General features: G+C 43.8%; 1 pseudogene; it reads right to left on the reverse strand.

The window, feature by feature from the left end:
• The window catches only part of LOC129840506 (adenosylhomocysteinase B-like), a 42,148-nt pseudogene that overhangs the window by 18,726 nt on the left and 7,321 nt on the right, over nt 1-16,101 (reverse strand).

Consider the following 16,101-nt stretch of genomic DNA (forward strand, 5'->3'; position numbering starts at 1 on the left):
CACTTTTACATTGCAAGGTTACCCCATCACTCATTTATTATTTAGATTGCTGGCTAAAGTGTGTCTTTGCTGTTTAAAGAAAATAGAAACCATGGATAACAGTCTCCCAGCCAATACAAAATATCAAGTTAAATACTGAACTTCCCCTTTAATGCTTTGCTCTAGATGGAACAGTCATTCCTTTAAAAGCTCTTACAGGATGTAACACACCCTAAAATCAAACTTAATTTGCCACACAGCTTAACAAAAAGGCAAACCAACAAAGGCTTGACCGGATAAGGTAAATGATTATGACAAATACCTGTGACAAGTCCAATGCAGGGGCATTGGCTAAATATCAAACCTCATGTTTACATTTCTGTAAGGCAAAAGCAAAATGGGAGCTCCACTACTACACGGTATTTCACTTCAGTACCCTTCGAATCCAGTTAGGGCCATGGGGGAGGGAGCGAATTGGGACAGGTGAATACCACTGTCCTCCTTAGCCCTTCAACGTTTGCAGCAATATGGTGCCCCGCTTCTTTAATTAAGCAGCCGTATGAGAGGCCTGAGAGTTGTAAGTCAGAGATAGCTAGGTCCCATACCTGACAGCAGTATGGGGTACTTCTTGTGGACCATGTTGGTGAGGTCGCCGCCGTCATCCAGGATCATGTTGAGGGGCTGGCCGTCCTTCCAGTAGATGGTCTGCTCAATGCACCACACGTACTTCTCATCGGTCATCCCCTTCCAGGCATAGACTGCAATGAGAGAGGGCGTGAGAATCAGGGTTGATGAGGGCTTAGCAATGGCATCAGACCCAATGGATGTATTCAGTAAGGATGAAGCAGGATACATTTTTTTTTTAACAAAGCAGGCACTACCAATTGGAAAGTTAATTTTCATATTCTATTTTTAAAACATTACTATACCAATTGTACCAAATGAATGCAACCCAGGCAACATGACAATAATACAAAAGTTTGAGTGCACACCAGGGCCCCGTTTCCGATAGTGATGGAACTTAGGCTTGCGAGTGTTAAGGATGCATCCTTCCAAAGATGTAACATGTGTTTCCCAAAACACCACTCAGAGAATGTACGCTAAGTGTGTCGTCGAGGCACGTGTCAAAACAAATAGGATCGAATGAAAGGCAGCGCTGCTCTCGGATCAGCCTTCTCCATTAAAATTGTACCTTAATATTAGAAATCATTCCATAATACTGACGAGGGATAAGCGCAGAGATATCACCTATGGCTGCAAATATTGAGGCAGCTTATTCTAATGTGTAGGCCTACCTAATAATACACTAAATAAAGATTAGACAGTAGACTATAATTAGTCAAATAGAAAGCAATTGAATGAACATTAAATGAATTTCAATATATAGGCCTGTGTAGCCTATACTGTTATCATCTTAATTTGAATCCTCTTTATCCTTCGCTTGTTTGTAGCAACTTTGCATATGAAGTCAACTTTGTTCTGAAGTTATCGGCTGTCAGAGAGAAAAACATCTTGATTCTGTGATCTTCTGTGTATAAACTGACACAGAAGGGCAAAAAAAAGCATTTAACAACGCACTTAACTATTCTACGAGTTGTCTGAGGCAGTCGGTAAATAACAAGCGTTTAAGAGCAACTTCAGTAACGATGGTTTTGGGAAACAGCTCAGATTTAACAATGCTCCTTCGAAGGTTCTAATGAACCAAGTCTTAAAATGCTTGTGGAAAACTAGGCCAGTACAATAATTTAGTAGGCCCAGTACAATAATTTAGTATTGTTGATGGCTAATGGCAAAATAATTACTAATGTAATTTGTTAAACAAGAAAGATATTGGCACTAACTGCCAAACTGGGGTTAAATTGGTATTAATGGAGTATTAGAATGGCAAGTGTCTCAATGGCCAAAACTGCCTTCAGATAAGAGGTGCCTTGAGGTAAGAATGAGCAAATCAAATTTTATTGGTCACATACACACATGGTTAGCAGATGTTAATGCGAGTGTAGCGAAATGCTTGTGCTTCTAGTTCCGACCATGCAGTAATATCTAACAAGTAATCTAACAATTTCACAACAACTACCTTATACACACACACACTTGTGTAAGGAATGAATAAGAATATGTACATATAAATATATGGATGAGCGACGGCCAAACGGCATAGGCAAGATGCAGTAGATGGCAGAGAGTACAGTATATACATATGAGATGAGTAATGTAGGGTATGAAAACATTATATAAAGTGGCATTGTTTAAATTGACTAGTGATACATTTATTACATCCAATTTTATTTATTAAAGTGGCTAGAGATTTAAGTTAGTATGTTGGCAGCCGCCACTCAATGTTAGTGACGGCTGTTTAACAGTCTGATGGCCTTGCGATAAACAGCTTCTATCAGTCTCTCGGTCCCAGCTTTGATGCACCTGTACTGACCTCGCCTTCTATATGATAGCGTAGTGAACAGGCAGTGGCTCGGGTGGTTGTTGTCCTTGATGATCTTTTTGGCCTTCTTGTGACATCGGGTGCTGTAGGTGTCCTGGAGGGCAGGTAGTTTGCCCCCAGTGATGCCCCTGTGCAGACCTCACTACCCTACTGACAGTGAAAAAAATCTATCACTCTAGTGTTAATGCTCAATTGTAATTATTTCACCACTATGGCCTATTTTTTGCCTTACTTCCCTAATCTTACTACATTTTCACACACTGTATATTGATTTGTCTATTGTGTTATTGACTGTACGTTTGTTTATCCCATGTGTAACTCTGTTGTTTGTGTCGCACTGCTTTGCTTTATCTTGGACAGGTCGCATTTGTAAATGAAACTTGTTCTCAACTGGCCCACCTGGTTAAATAAAATAAAAATGTCCTCTACTCTGACAATTAATCCACAGATGAGAAAGGAATTTGGTTTACCATTTTGTCATCTCTCCTCCTTGGTCAGGCTTCCTTTTTACAACATTGGACTTTATATGGTGGTTGGCAACCAACTTTACGGTGCATTACTACAACTGACTGGAGTGTGGACGTCAGTTCATCCTTCAATCACCCACGTGGGTATATTCTCCTAAACACCAATGAGGAGATGGCACGTGGGTATATGCTCTTAAACCAATGAGGAGATGGGAGAGGTCGGACTTGCAGCTCGTTGAGAGTCACAAATAGAACCTATTTCTATTTTAGCACTGGGTCACGCAGACGCTTGCGAGCAATGATGGAATAACATGCATGTGTACATTTATTTTGTGACGCGAGCGGTGTGGTCAGCATGTTATGTAGGAGTAGAGCTCTCTGCCACTTTGTCCAATGGAGGACCCTTGTGTACTTATGGTCTGCCTCATCTCTCACTGAATTGCACAAGAGCAAAACAAGAGCAGGCCAGAACCAATGCTAGCCACATCCTAGGTCTGCAGTGGTTTTCAAACAAACTGTTGTGTAATTACCTGGAACATCGGTCTTGGCAATGGCTGAAGCGGCGTGGTCCTGGGTGGAGAAGATGTTACAGCTAGACCACTGGACCTATGAGACAAAGAGAGGAGAAATGGACACTGGTTGACAAGGACATTCTCAAAAATCAGTCCCACACTTAGTCCTTTTGTAATTCTCAGGACATTGCTTTCTGACTAAAATAACCAGTCCAGAGCAGTCCAATAAGTTTGCATACTTAGCTTTGATAAATCCAAGATAAACTTAAGGCAGTGAGTGGGGGAGGGGGGAAATTCCATGCGTCTAGGGAAAATACCGGGATGAATGCAAAGTGGACTAGAGGTTGGTCATGAGTCTTAACATTATTCCAATTCATGGAGGTTCTCTCGTTGTGCTTACCTTTACCACAGGCTAGATTTCAGTGTATATTTAGGCCTCGAAATGTTCATGCATGCGAGTCAATGACACTCCAGACAGTTGTATCAATAAAACGGTCTTGAAATCCATGATTATTGAATGTTCATCATCAAGCCCCTAACCACTGGAACCAGAGTGTTATCTAAAATTCACATTTATCGAGGTCAAATGAGCATTTGCTTAGGTGAATCAGTTGGACTTTTGCCTGACCAAATTAATTGAAAGTGTCATGGTGGGTGGCAACCACAGGGGGCAATCATCAATGAAGTGACTGTTACGTCCAACTGAGTGGCACAGCGGTCTAAGGCACTGCATCGCTAGAGGCGTCACTACAGACCCGGGTTCGATCCTGGGTTGTCTCGCAGCCGACTGCGACCGGGAGTCCCATGAGGCAGTGCACAATTGTCCCAGAGTCATCCTGGTTAGGGGAGGGTTTGGCCGGCTGGGATGTCCTTGTCCCATCGCACTCTAGCAACTGTGGTGGGCTGGGCGCATGCAAGCCGACTTCGGTCGCCAGCTGTACAATGTATCCGCCGACACATTGGTGCAGCTGGCTTCCGGGTTAAGCAAGCAGTGTATCAGGAAGCAGTGCGGCTCGGCAGGGTTTTGTTTGAGAACGCATGTCTTGACCTTTGCCTCCCGAGTCTGTACGGGAGTTGCAGCGATCGGACAAGACTAACTAATTAGATATCACGAAATAATGGGGTAAAAAGTAGAGGTCGACCGATTAATTAGGGCCGATTTCAAGTTTTCATAACAATCGGAAAATCGGTATTTTTGGACACCGATTTGGCCGTTTCTTTTTTACGCCTTTATTTAACTAGGCAAGTCAGTTAAGAACACATTCTTGTTTTCAATGACAGCCTAGGAACGGTGGGTTAACTGCCTTTTTCAGGTGCAGAACAACATATTTTTTACCTTGTCAGCTCGGGGGATTCAATCTTGCAACCTTACAGTTAACTAGTCCAACGCTCTAACCACCTGATTACAATGCACTCCACGAGGAGCCTGCCTGTTACGCAAATGCAGTAGAAGCCAAGGTAAGTTGCTAGCTAGCATTAAATCTTATAAAAATAATCAATCAATCATAAATCACTAGTTAACTACACATGGTTGATGATATTACTAGTTTATCTAGCGTGTCCTGCGTTGCATATAATCGATGCGGTGCGTATCGTTGCTCCAATGTGTACTTAACCATAAACATCAATGCCATCTTAAAATCAATACACAGAAGTATATCTTTTTAAACCTGCATATTTAGCTAAAATAAATCCAGTTTAGCAGGCAATATTAACCAGGTGAAATTGTGTCACTTCTCTCATTGCACGCAGAGTCAGTGTATATGCAACAGTTTGGGCCGCCTAATTTGCCTGAATTTTTCGTAATTATGACATAACATTGAAGGTTGTGCAATGTAACAGGAATATTTAGACTTATGGATGCCACCCGTTAGACAAAATACGGAACTGTTCCGTATTTCAATGAAAGAATAAACGTCTTGTTTTCGAGATGATAGTTTATGGATTCGACCATATTAATGACCTAAGGCTCGTATTTCTGTGTGTTATTATGTTATAACTAAGTCTATGAATTGATAGAGCAGTCTGACTGAGCGGTGGTAGGCAGCAGCAGCTCATAAGCATTCATTCAAACAGCACTTTCCTGCGTTTTGCCAGAAGCTATACTGTTACACTGGCAATAGTAGAGTGCCTATAAGAACATTAAAGGTCAAAGGTTAATGAAATACAAATGGTATAGAGAGAAATAGTCCTATAATTCCTATAATAACTACAACCTAAAACTTCTTACCTGGGAATATTGAAGACTCATGTTAAAAGGAACCACCAGCTTTCATATGTTCTCATGTGTCACGCCCTGGCCTTAGTATTCTTTGTTTTCGTAATTATTTTAGTTAGGTCAGGGTGTGGCATGGGGAATGTATGTGTTTTTTGTAGTGTCTAGGGTGGTTGTAAGGTTTAGGGAGTTTATTAGAGTAGTTGGGTTTATGTTTAGTATAGTAGTCTAGCTGTGTCTATGGTTGAGTGTAGGTATCTAGGAAAGTCTATGGTTGCCTGAATTGAGTCTCAAGAGACAGCTGGTTATTGTTGTCTCTGATTGGGAGCCATATTTAAGGCAACCATAGGCTTTAGCTGTTTGTGGGGAATTGTCTATGTTGGTGTCTATGTTGCATGGTTTTGCACTTAGTCATTTATAGCTTCACGTTCGTCTGTTCTGTTTGTTGTTTTGTTTTTTCCTTCTTTAAAAATAAAAGAGAAGATGTACTTTCCACACGCTGCGCCTTGGTCCTCTCTCAGTCCTTTTGACGATCGTGACATCATGTTCTGAGCAAGGAACTTAAACGTTAGCTTTCTTACATGGCACATATTGCACTTTTACTTTCTTCTCCAACACTTTGTTTTTACATTATTTAAACCAAATTGAACATGTTTCATTATTTATTTGAGGCTAAATTGATTTTATTGATGTATTAAGTTAAAATAAGTGTTCATTCACTATTGTTGTAATTGTCATTATTACAAATACACTTTTTTTTTTTTTTTTTTTTTAAATCGGCCGATTAATCGGTATCTGCTTTTTTAAGGGTCCTCCAATAATCGGTATCGGTGTTGAAAAATCATAATCGGTCGACCTCTAGTAAAAAATTCAAAAAACACTTATGGACTTCTCCATTCTCATGATGCCTCAACTTGCTTTTGGTAAGATTTACCTTTGTTTCTTTGTCATAATGTCATTGTCCTTCTTGCAGTGGTTCTCCAATTTAGTTGCATATTGAGGTGACCCGCTTTCCAATTTAATATGACCCACGCTAATAATCTGTTTGACACAGAACTCTCAGAACCCTAGGAGGAACTAGTCATGACCCACCAGAGAGTTCTGACCTGATACAAGATGAGACGTTCCGACACACTGCTTGCTCAAAGCTTCACTTTCATATGAAATAGTCTATCCTTTGTCAGATCATGCAACCAAGGTCAACAGACCAGGATGTTAGCATTTCAAGTACAAAAGTGACACTATATACAACCATTGTCTAGAACCTTCGTCAAACGTTAATGGAGTCCTCCTATAAAAAAGGTTAACCGATTTTGAATGTTACCGTTTTGTGTATGTTCTAGCAAATCCTTTGGTCATTTCATGCGTATCTGAGTTATTGGTATTCAAGCAGGCAAACATGGCCAGTATGACGTAGCGCCGTGATAAAGTGGCTCTCACTACACTGGTTAATAGTTAATAGGAATACGAATTTTTGATCGCGAAAATGTCTATTACACATGTCAGATTTCAATACTGGCTGATGTCATAACTGAGGAGGGTGTCTTACATTTACATTTGAGTCATTTAGCAGACGCTCTTATCCAGAGCGACTTAAAGTAGAGTGCATACATTTTTATTACATTTTACATACTGAGACAAGGATATCCCTACCGGCCAAACCCTCCCTAACCCGGACGACGCTATGCCAATTGTGCGTCGCCCCACGGACCTCCCGGTTGCGACAGAGCCTGGGCGCGAACCCAGAGACTCTGGTGGCGCAGCTAGCACTGCGATGCAGTGCCCTAGACCACTGCGCCACCCGGGAGAATGAGCCATTGATCATATTCTTGTGAATATTCTCCTACCTCGAAATGTGTCTAGCACATTTTTCCTATTTGTCTACCTCTTTAGTCCAGGGTGCATTGCGCCGTTGCCAGAGATACAGACAGGAGATAGGCATCCAATGAATAAATTGAAGGAATGTATAACACCCCACCCAGCAGACTCATCCAAGAGCGTTCAAATTGTCATAATGTGTCACGCAGTTGCTAACCTAATCGTCACTCAATCGCGAAGTGTAGATTGAGAAACGTGCCTATTTCCCTCAAAAGTAAGTAAAGTCACAATTCCAAAGCTATATGGTACTACATATAGCCAACTAATTATCTCAGGAAAATATTTAATGTTGTACTTCTTGTTGACGCAATTCGTGCTAATGTTGGGTTTGAGTTGGCGCCCAATAGACTCCCATTCACTCCTTGAAGGAGAGCGCTTCTTGTCCCAGAATCCACCGCGCGGCCCATTGATGTAGCATGGGCAATGCCCCCCCCCAAAAAAAAGTATATCTGCCATTGCTAATGTTAGACGCAACTCTTCAAGGCGTATCGATCCACATGTTGAACGTGATGAGATTATCAATTCAGGGGTTTACAGCTGTAAAATCGCCTCAACTGCACTACACGCTGATATTGTCTTTGGTATTATTGTGTGTAGCTACATTTTCTAGATAGCTAGCCAGCCAGCCAGCCCATTGAGAGCATTGCATTGTGGATTTTGTAGTCAACTTGCACTGCAACAGATTTCCATGGTTCTACCAACCTTACTACAATGCCAAAATGAAACATTTGGTTCAGTGTAATTTAACTGTAAATTAAAGGAGTGAGTGGTTTTGAGTGGATTTTTCCTTTAGGGTGGGAGAGGGTCTCACCTCAGCGCCGAGGACAGTGAGTGTCTCAATGAGCACAGCGGTCTGCAGGATCATGTGGAGGCACCCTGCAATGCGGGCACCCTTCAGGGGCTTGGACTGCCCGTACATCTCCCTCATCTTCATCAGGCCGGGCATCTCGTTCTCAGCAATGTCGATAGCCTTGCGACCCCACGCCGCCAGGTTGATGTCAGCTAGGGAGAAAACAAAGGACGTTAAAGTATCAGTTTGTCTTATTTGAACATTTTAGACTGTGCATGTCTGCCCGTTTCATTCATATAATACACAAAGTCCATTTCTCATTCATTTTGGGTCCAAGTTACTCCAACTGTCCATGATCATTTCCTTCCCTTCATGATCATTGATTTGATCGTCATTTATCCAGAACTTTCATTGTGAGTGGTCATCTAATGATCAATTGGGATTGTGGTTTTGGAGAGGGCGGGCAGGCTGGCTGGCAGTGAGACTGTAGTTTGTATTCAAGTTAGACATTGGCTGTGGCCTTGCACTGGCTGAAATCGCCTGAGTGCCAATATCACAGTTGCAGCTTCCCCTGACTACTGGCGCATAACACCTGCAAGCCAACGCCGCGCTCTTCAGAGGTCTCATAACTGAACCGTACTCCTTTGCTCCAGTCAGATGTGGTTAGTCAGAATTTGTGCAAACTGCAAACCCAGCCACACTGAACTGAAGCAGTCCTGCAGCCCAGTGGTTCACGGGGTCACATAAATTGCATTAAGTACCCAAAATGTCCACACACATTGCAAAACTATTAAGACAGAGGCGAAACAGACTGCTCCAAAGAAGCCATAGATGTTATTCCAGGGTGTCAGATCTTAAAACAAAATGTGACATTAACAAATAGTTCACCCAAAATATTGAGTGAATGATACAACACTTCAAGTATCATTTGTTTGGACACCTCTGACCCAGAAAGTTGTGGAACAAAGTCTAAAGCTACATTACTGTCAAGCCATTAAGTAACTAGCCCTCTACTATTCCTAAAAACACCTGTGCCAGGGTGACAAGAGAGGACCGAGAAGACAGCTGGTAGAGTTATGTAACCAAGTAATACACGGGCTGGTAGAAAAGCAATTGTAGGCCTACAAACACACAGGCTACATAGTGTCACTCGAGTCGCTTCATCGAACCCTTTCAAAACATGTGGTGATTTTTCACTTCATGAATAGGAACCTTCAAACAAGGTCATTTTTACTAGTCACAAGTTTAGTCAATAATTATTATTATAAATCACTTAGAGGGATTTTTTATTTATGTCCTCTTTGGACTTCTGTAGATTGTGAATGTGGTGTACTAAATGCGTACTGTGCTTTGATGGTTTAACTTGAGGGAAATGGGCAAGTTGTCGAGATCACACTTATTCGTCGTTTTGCAGAGATCACAAGAGACTTCTAAATAAGACTGTCTGTGACTATCATTAAATGTGAAGACTTACTTTATCAAATCAATTCTCTATGCGTAATTATTATTATGTAAACTTTAATTAACTAGGAAGTCAGGGCAACACGGGAAAATGTTTAATCGCGTAATCTAATTTGCCAGAATTATGACATAACATTGCACAACCTTCAATGTAACAGCAATATTTAGACTAAGTCCCTGATTACACAGCTCGCATCGCGTGTGTGAGCGTTACAAAAAACATTTAAAAATATGTTATTCAATTATTGCACCCACACTGCTCACGCGTGCCAACGAGCGTCTGCGTTGCCAAGGGCTAAAATAGGTTCCATTTGACGCAGATCGCGCTGCAAGTCCTGCCTCTCCCATATGCTCATTGGTTTATAGAAGCAGGTACCCACGTGCTATCTCCTCATTGGTTATACCCACGTGGGTGACTGAAAGACGAACGAGGTCAGTGGTGGTAATGCACCCAATTTATGAAAGTTGCCAATCGCAATATAAAGCCAAGAGAAGAAAAAGCTTGGAAGGAGGAGAGATGACTAGAAACGGTTGCCCGTTTTATGTGTGGATTAATCGGCAGAGTAGAGGACCTTGTGAATTTCAGGTAAAACAACAACTCAATGTTTAACGATATATCCCAGGACAAATTAGCTAGCAACAGCAAGCTAGCTAAATAGAACAAATTAGCTAGCAAGTGCAAGCTACATTGCCATACCTGTTTAATGCTTTTTGACCTGTCCCCAAATGAATGTGATTGGTTCAGAGTTTGTTTTGATATTTTAACCTGCGTGTCATGATCGCGTTTGGTGTGGGGGACAAAATACATTTATGCGCGCAGCCGGTTTGGGTTCCGTGCTAGGTTGGTGGCCGTTCGATAAAATACGTAACGGTTCAGTATTTCACTGAAAGAACAAACCTTTTGTTTTCTAAATGATAGTTTCCGGATTTGACCATATTAATGACCGTAGGCTTATATTTCTGTGTGTTTAAAATAATTAAGTCTATGATTTGATATTTGATATACAGTGGGGCAAAAAAGTATTTAGTCAGCCACCAATTGTGCAAGTTCTCCACACTTAAAAAGATGAGAGAGGCCTGTAATATTCATCATAGGTACACTTCAACTATGACAGACAAAATGAGAAAAAAAAATCCAGAAAATCACATTGTAGGATTTTTACTGAATTGATTTGCAAATTATGGTGGAAAATAAGTATTTGGTCACCTACAAACAAGCAAGATTTCTGGCTCTCACAGACCTGTAACTTCTTCTTTAAGAGGCTCCTCTGTCCTCCACTCGTTACCTGTATTAAATGGCACCTATTTGAACTTGTTATCAGTATAAAAGACACCTGTCCACAACCTCAAACAGTCACACTCCAAACTCCACTATGGCCAAGACCAAAGAGCTGTCAAAGGACACCAGAAACAAAATTGTAGACCTGCACCAGGCTGGGAAAACTGAATCTGCAATAGGTAAGCAGCTTGGTTTGAAGAAATCAACTGTGGGAGCAATTATTAGGAAATGGAAGACATACAAGACCACTGATAATCTCCCTCGATCTGGGGCTCCACGCAAGATCTCACCCCGTGGGGTCAAAATGATCACAAGAACGGTGAGCAAAAATCCCAGAACCACACAGGGGGACCTAGTGAATGACCTGCAGAGAGCTGGGACCAAAGTAACAAAGCCTACCATCAGTAACACACTACGCCGCCAGGGACTCAAATCCTGCAGTGCCAGACGTGTCCCCCTGCTTAAGCCAGTACATGTCCAGGCCCGTCTGAAGTTTGCTAGAGAGCATTTGGATGATCCAGAAGAAGATTGGGAGAATGTCATATGGTCAGATGAAACCAAAATATAAATTTTTGGTAAAAACTCAACTCGTCGTGTTTGGAAAACAAAGAATGCTGAGTTGCATCCAAAGAACACCATACCTACTGTGAAGCATGGGGGTGGAAACATCATGCTTTGGGGCTGTTTTTCTGCAAAGGGACCAGGACGACTGATCCGTGTAAAGGAAAGATTGAATGGGGCCATGTATCGTGAGATTGAGTGAAAACCTCCTTCCATCAGCAAGGGCATTGAAGATGAAACGTGTCTGGGTCTTTCAGCATGACAATGATCCCAAACACATCGCCCGGGCAACGAAGGAGTGGCTTCGTAAGAAACATTTCAAGGTCCTGGAGTGGCCTAGCCAGTCTCCAGATCTCAACCCCATAGAAAATCTTTGGAGGGAGTTGAAAGCCCGTGTTGCCCAGCAACAGCCCCAAAACATCACTGCTCTAGAGGAAATCTGCATGGAGGAATGGGCCAAAATACCAGCAACAGTGTGTGAAAACATTGTGAAAACTTACAGAAAACGTTTTTACCTGAGGGTTTATAACAAAGTATTGAGATAAACTTTTGTTATTGACCAAATACTTATTTTCCACCATAATTTGCAAATAAATTCATAAAAGATCCTACAATGTGATTTTCTGGATTTTTTCTCCTCATTTTGTCTCATTTTGTCTCTCATCTTTTTAAGTGAGAGAACTTGCACAATTGGTGGCTGACTACATACTTTTTTGCCCCACTGTAGCAGTCTGACTGAGCGGTGGTAGGCAGCAGCATTCTCGTAAGCATTCATTCAATCTTTCCTGCGTTTTCCAGCAGCTCTTAGCAATGCTTGAACCACAGCGCTGTTTATGACTTCAAGCCGATCAACTCCCGAGATTAGGCTGGCAATACTAAAGTGCCTATTAGAACATCCAATAGTCAAAGGTATATGAAATACAAATTGTATAGAGAGAAATAGTCCTATAAAAACAACAACCTAAAACTGTAACGTCCTGACCAGAGTTCTTATGTGTTTTGCTTGTTTAGTGTTGGTCAGGACGTGAGCTGGGTGGGAATTCTATGTTGTGTGTCTAGTTCGTCTGTTTCCAGCCTAATATGGTTCTCAATCAGAGGCAGCTGTCAATCGTTGTCCCTGATTGAGAATCATATATAGGTGGCTTGTTTTGTGTTGGGGATTGTGTGTGGTTGTTTCCTGTCTCTGTGTTTTGTCTACACCAGCTAGGACTGTTTCGGTTTGCCACATTTTGTTGTTTTGTATCGTTGTAAGTGTTCACTGTTTTCGTTTAATTAAACATGTTGAGCACTGGCTACGCTGCGTGTTGGTCCGATCCCTGCTACACTCTCTCTTCAAGTGAAGAGAGGGAAGGCTGCCGTTACAGAACCACCCACTAATCTCGGACCAAGCAGCGTAGCAACGGGCAACAGTGGCAGCAGCAGCGGTACCAGGAGGAATGGACTTGGGAGGAAATTCTGGACGGTAAAGGACCCTGGGCAGAGCCAGAGGAGTGTCACCGCCCCAAAGCGGAGCTGGAGGCAGCAAAAGCGGAGGCGGCGGCATTATGAGGCGCTAGCACGGCAGAGCGGCTGGAAGCCTGAGAGGCTCACCCAAAAATTTCTTGGGGGGGGCGGGCTAAAAGGGAGTGTAGCTGGGTCAAGTAGAGCCAACTCCCCTGCTTACCGTAAGGAGCCAAGGATGGAACCAGAGCCGGTGAGGGCGGTATTGGAGGTGAGCGAAGTAGAGACTGTGAAGGATCTAATGGGGAAATTGGAGGAGAGAAAAATGAGGGATTTGCTGGTTTGGTGCATGAGGCACGGCATCCGCCCGACGGTGCGTGTTGGGGATTTGATGTCACCTGAGTCAGCTCTCCATACTCGTTATGAGGTGCGTGCTAGCCGTCTGGTGAAGACTGTGCCAGCACCACGCACCAGGCCTCCTGTGCTCCTCGCTAGCCCTGCACGTCCTGTGCCAGCTCAGCGCACCAGCTCTCCTGTGGAAGCCCCATGCACCAGCTCTCCGGTGCCGGCGCCACGTACCAGGCCTCCAGTTCCAGCACCCTGCACTCGCCTTGAGGTGCGTGCCCTCAGCCCAGTACCACCAGTGCCTACACCACGCACCAGGCTTCCAGTGCGTCTCCAGAGGCCTGTTCCTCCTCCACGCACTCTCCCTGTGGTGCGTGTCTCCAGCCCAGTACCTCCAGTTCCGGCACCACGCATCAAGCCTCCTGTGCGTCTCCAGAGCCCTGTATGCACTGTTCCTTCTCCCCGCACTCGCCCTGAGGTGCATGCCCTCAGCCCGGTACCACCAGTGCCGGTACCACGCCTATAGTGCGCTTTGAGAGTCCAGTGTGCCCTGTTCCTGCTCCCCGCACTAGCCTTAAGGTGCGTGTCTCCACTCCGGTACCATCAGTTCCGGCACCACGCACCAGGCCTACTGTGCGCCTCAGCAGGTCAGAGTCGGCCGTCTGCCCAACGCCGCCTGTACTGCCTGTCTGCCCAGCGCCTTCAGAGCCATCCGTCTGCCACGAGCCTTCAGAGCCGCCCGTCTGCCACGAGCCTTCAGAGCCGCCCGTCAGTCAGGAGCCGCTAGAGCCGCCCGTCAGTCAGGAGCCGCTAGAGCCGTCCGTCAGTCAGGAGCCGCCAGCCAGTCAGGAGCAGCACGCCAGTCCTGAGCTACCTCTCCGTCCTGAGCTACCTCTCCGTCCTGAGCTACCTCTCCGTCCTGAGCTACCTCTCCGTCCTGAGCTACCTCTCCGTCCTGAGCTACCTCTCTGTCCTGAGCTACCTCTCCGTCCTGAGCTACCTCTCCGTCCTGAGCTACCTCTCCGTCCTGAGCTACCTCTCCGTCCTGAGCTACCTCTCCGTCCTGAGCTACCTCTCCGTCCTGAGCTACCTCTCCGTCCTGAGCTACCTCCTAAATCATGTGGGGGCCTTGGGGAGGATTCCTAGACCAAGGTCGTGGGCAAGGGTCGCTAAGGAGGGGGACAAAGACAGTGGTGGAGTGGTGTCCTAGTCCGGCGCCGGAGCCGCCACCGCGGACAGATGCCCACCCAGGCCCTCCCCTTGAGATTTAGGGGTGCGTTCGGAGTCCGCACCTCAGGAGGGGGGTACTGTAACGTCCTGACCAGAGTTCTCATGTGTTTTGCTTTTTCAGTGTTGGTCAGGACGTGAGCTTGGTGGGAATTCTATGTTGTGTGTCTAGTTTGTCTGTTTCTGTGTCCAGCCTAATATGGTTCTCAATCAGAGGCAGCTGTCAATCGTTGTCCCTGATTGAGAATCATATATAGGAGGCTTGTTTTGTGTTGGGATTTTGTGGGTGATTGTTTCCTGTCTCTGTGTTTTGTCTGCACCAGCTAGGACTGTTTCGGTTTGCCACATGTTGTTGTTTTGTATCGTTGTAAGTGTTCACTGTTTTCGTTTAATTAAACATGTTGAGCACTGGCTACGCTGCGTGTTGGTCCGATCCCTGCTACACTCTCTCTTCTAGTGAAGAGAGGGAAGGCTGCCGTTACAAAAACTTCTTAACTGGGAATATTGAAGACTCATGTTAAAAAGGAACCACAGACTTTCATAGGTTCTCGTGTTCTGAGCAAGGAACTTAAACGTTAGCTTTAAAAAAAAAAAAAAATTTACATGGCACATATTGCACTTTTACTTTCTTCTCCAACACTGTGTTTTTGCATTATTTAAACCAAATTGAACATGTTTAATTATTTATTTGAGACTAAATTGATTTATTAAGTTAAAATAAAAGTGTTCATTCAGTATTGTTGTAATTGTCATTACTACAAAAATACAATAAATAAAAAATAAAGGGAACACTTAAACAACACAATGTAACTCCAAGTCAATCACACTTCTGTGAAATCAAACTGTCCACTTAGGAAGCAACACTGATTGACAATAAATTTTACATGCTGTTGTGCAAATGGAATAGACAAAAGGTGGAAATTATAGGCAATTAGCAAGACACACCCAATAAAGCAGTGGTTCTGCAGGTGGTGACCACAGACCACTTCTCAGTTCCTATGCTTCCTGGCTGATGTTTTGGTCACTTTTGAATGCTGGCGGTGCTTTCACTCTAGTGGTAGCATGAGACGGAGTCTACAACCCACACAAGTGGCTCAGGTAGTGAAGCTCATCCAGGATGGCACATCAATGCGAGCTGTTGCAAGAAGGTTTGCTGTGTCTGTCAGCGTAGTGTCCAGAGCATGGAGGCGCTACCAGGAGACAGACCAGTACATCAGGATACGTGGAGGAGGCCGTAGGAGGGCAACAACCCAGCAGCAGGACCGCTACCTCGGCCTTTGTGCAAGGAAGAGCACTGCCAGAGCCCTGCTAAATAACTTCCAGCAGGCCATCTTCTGCACATCTATTTAGTGTTTATTTGCAAAATTGTAATTATTTCGCCACTACGGCCTATTTATTGCCTTACCTCCCTAATCTTACTTAATTTGCACACACTGTATATAGACTTTTCTATTGTGTTATTGACTGTACGCTTGTTTATTCCATATGTAACTCTGTGTTGTTGTTT

The sequence above is a fragment of the Salvelinus fontinalis genome, chromosome 3, assembly GCF_029448725.1.
Source record: "Salvelinus fontinalis isolate EN_2023a chromosome 3, ASM2944872v1, whole genome shotgun sequence".
Lineage (NCBI taxonomy): Eukaryota > Metazoa > Chordata > Actinopteri > Salmoniformes > Salmonidae > Salvelinus > Salvelinus fontinalis.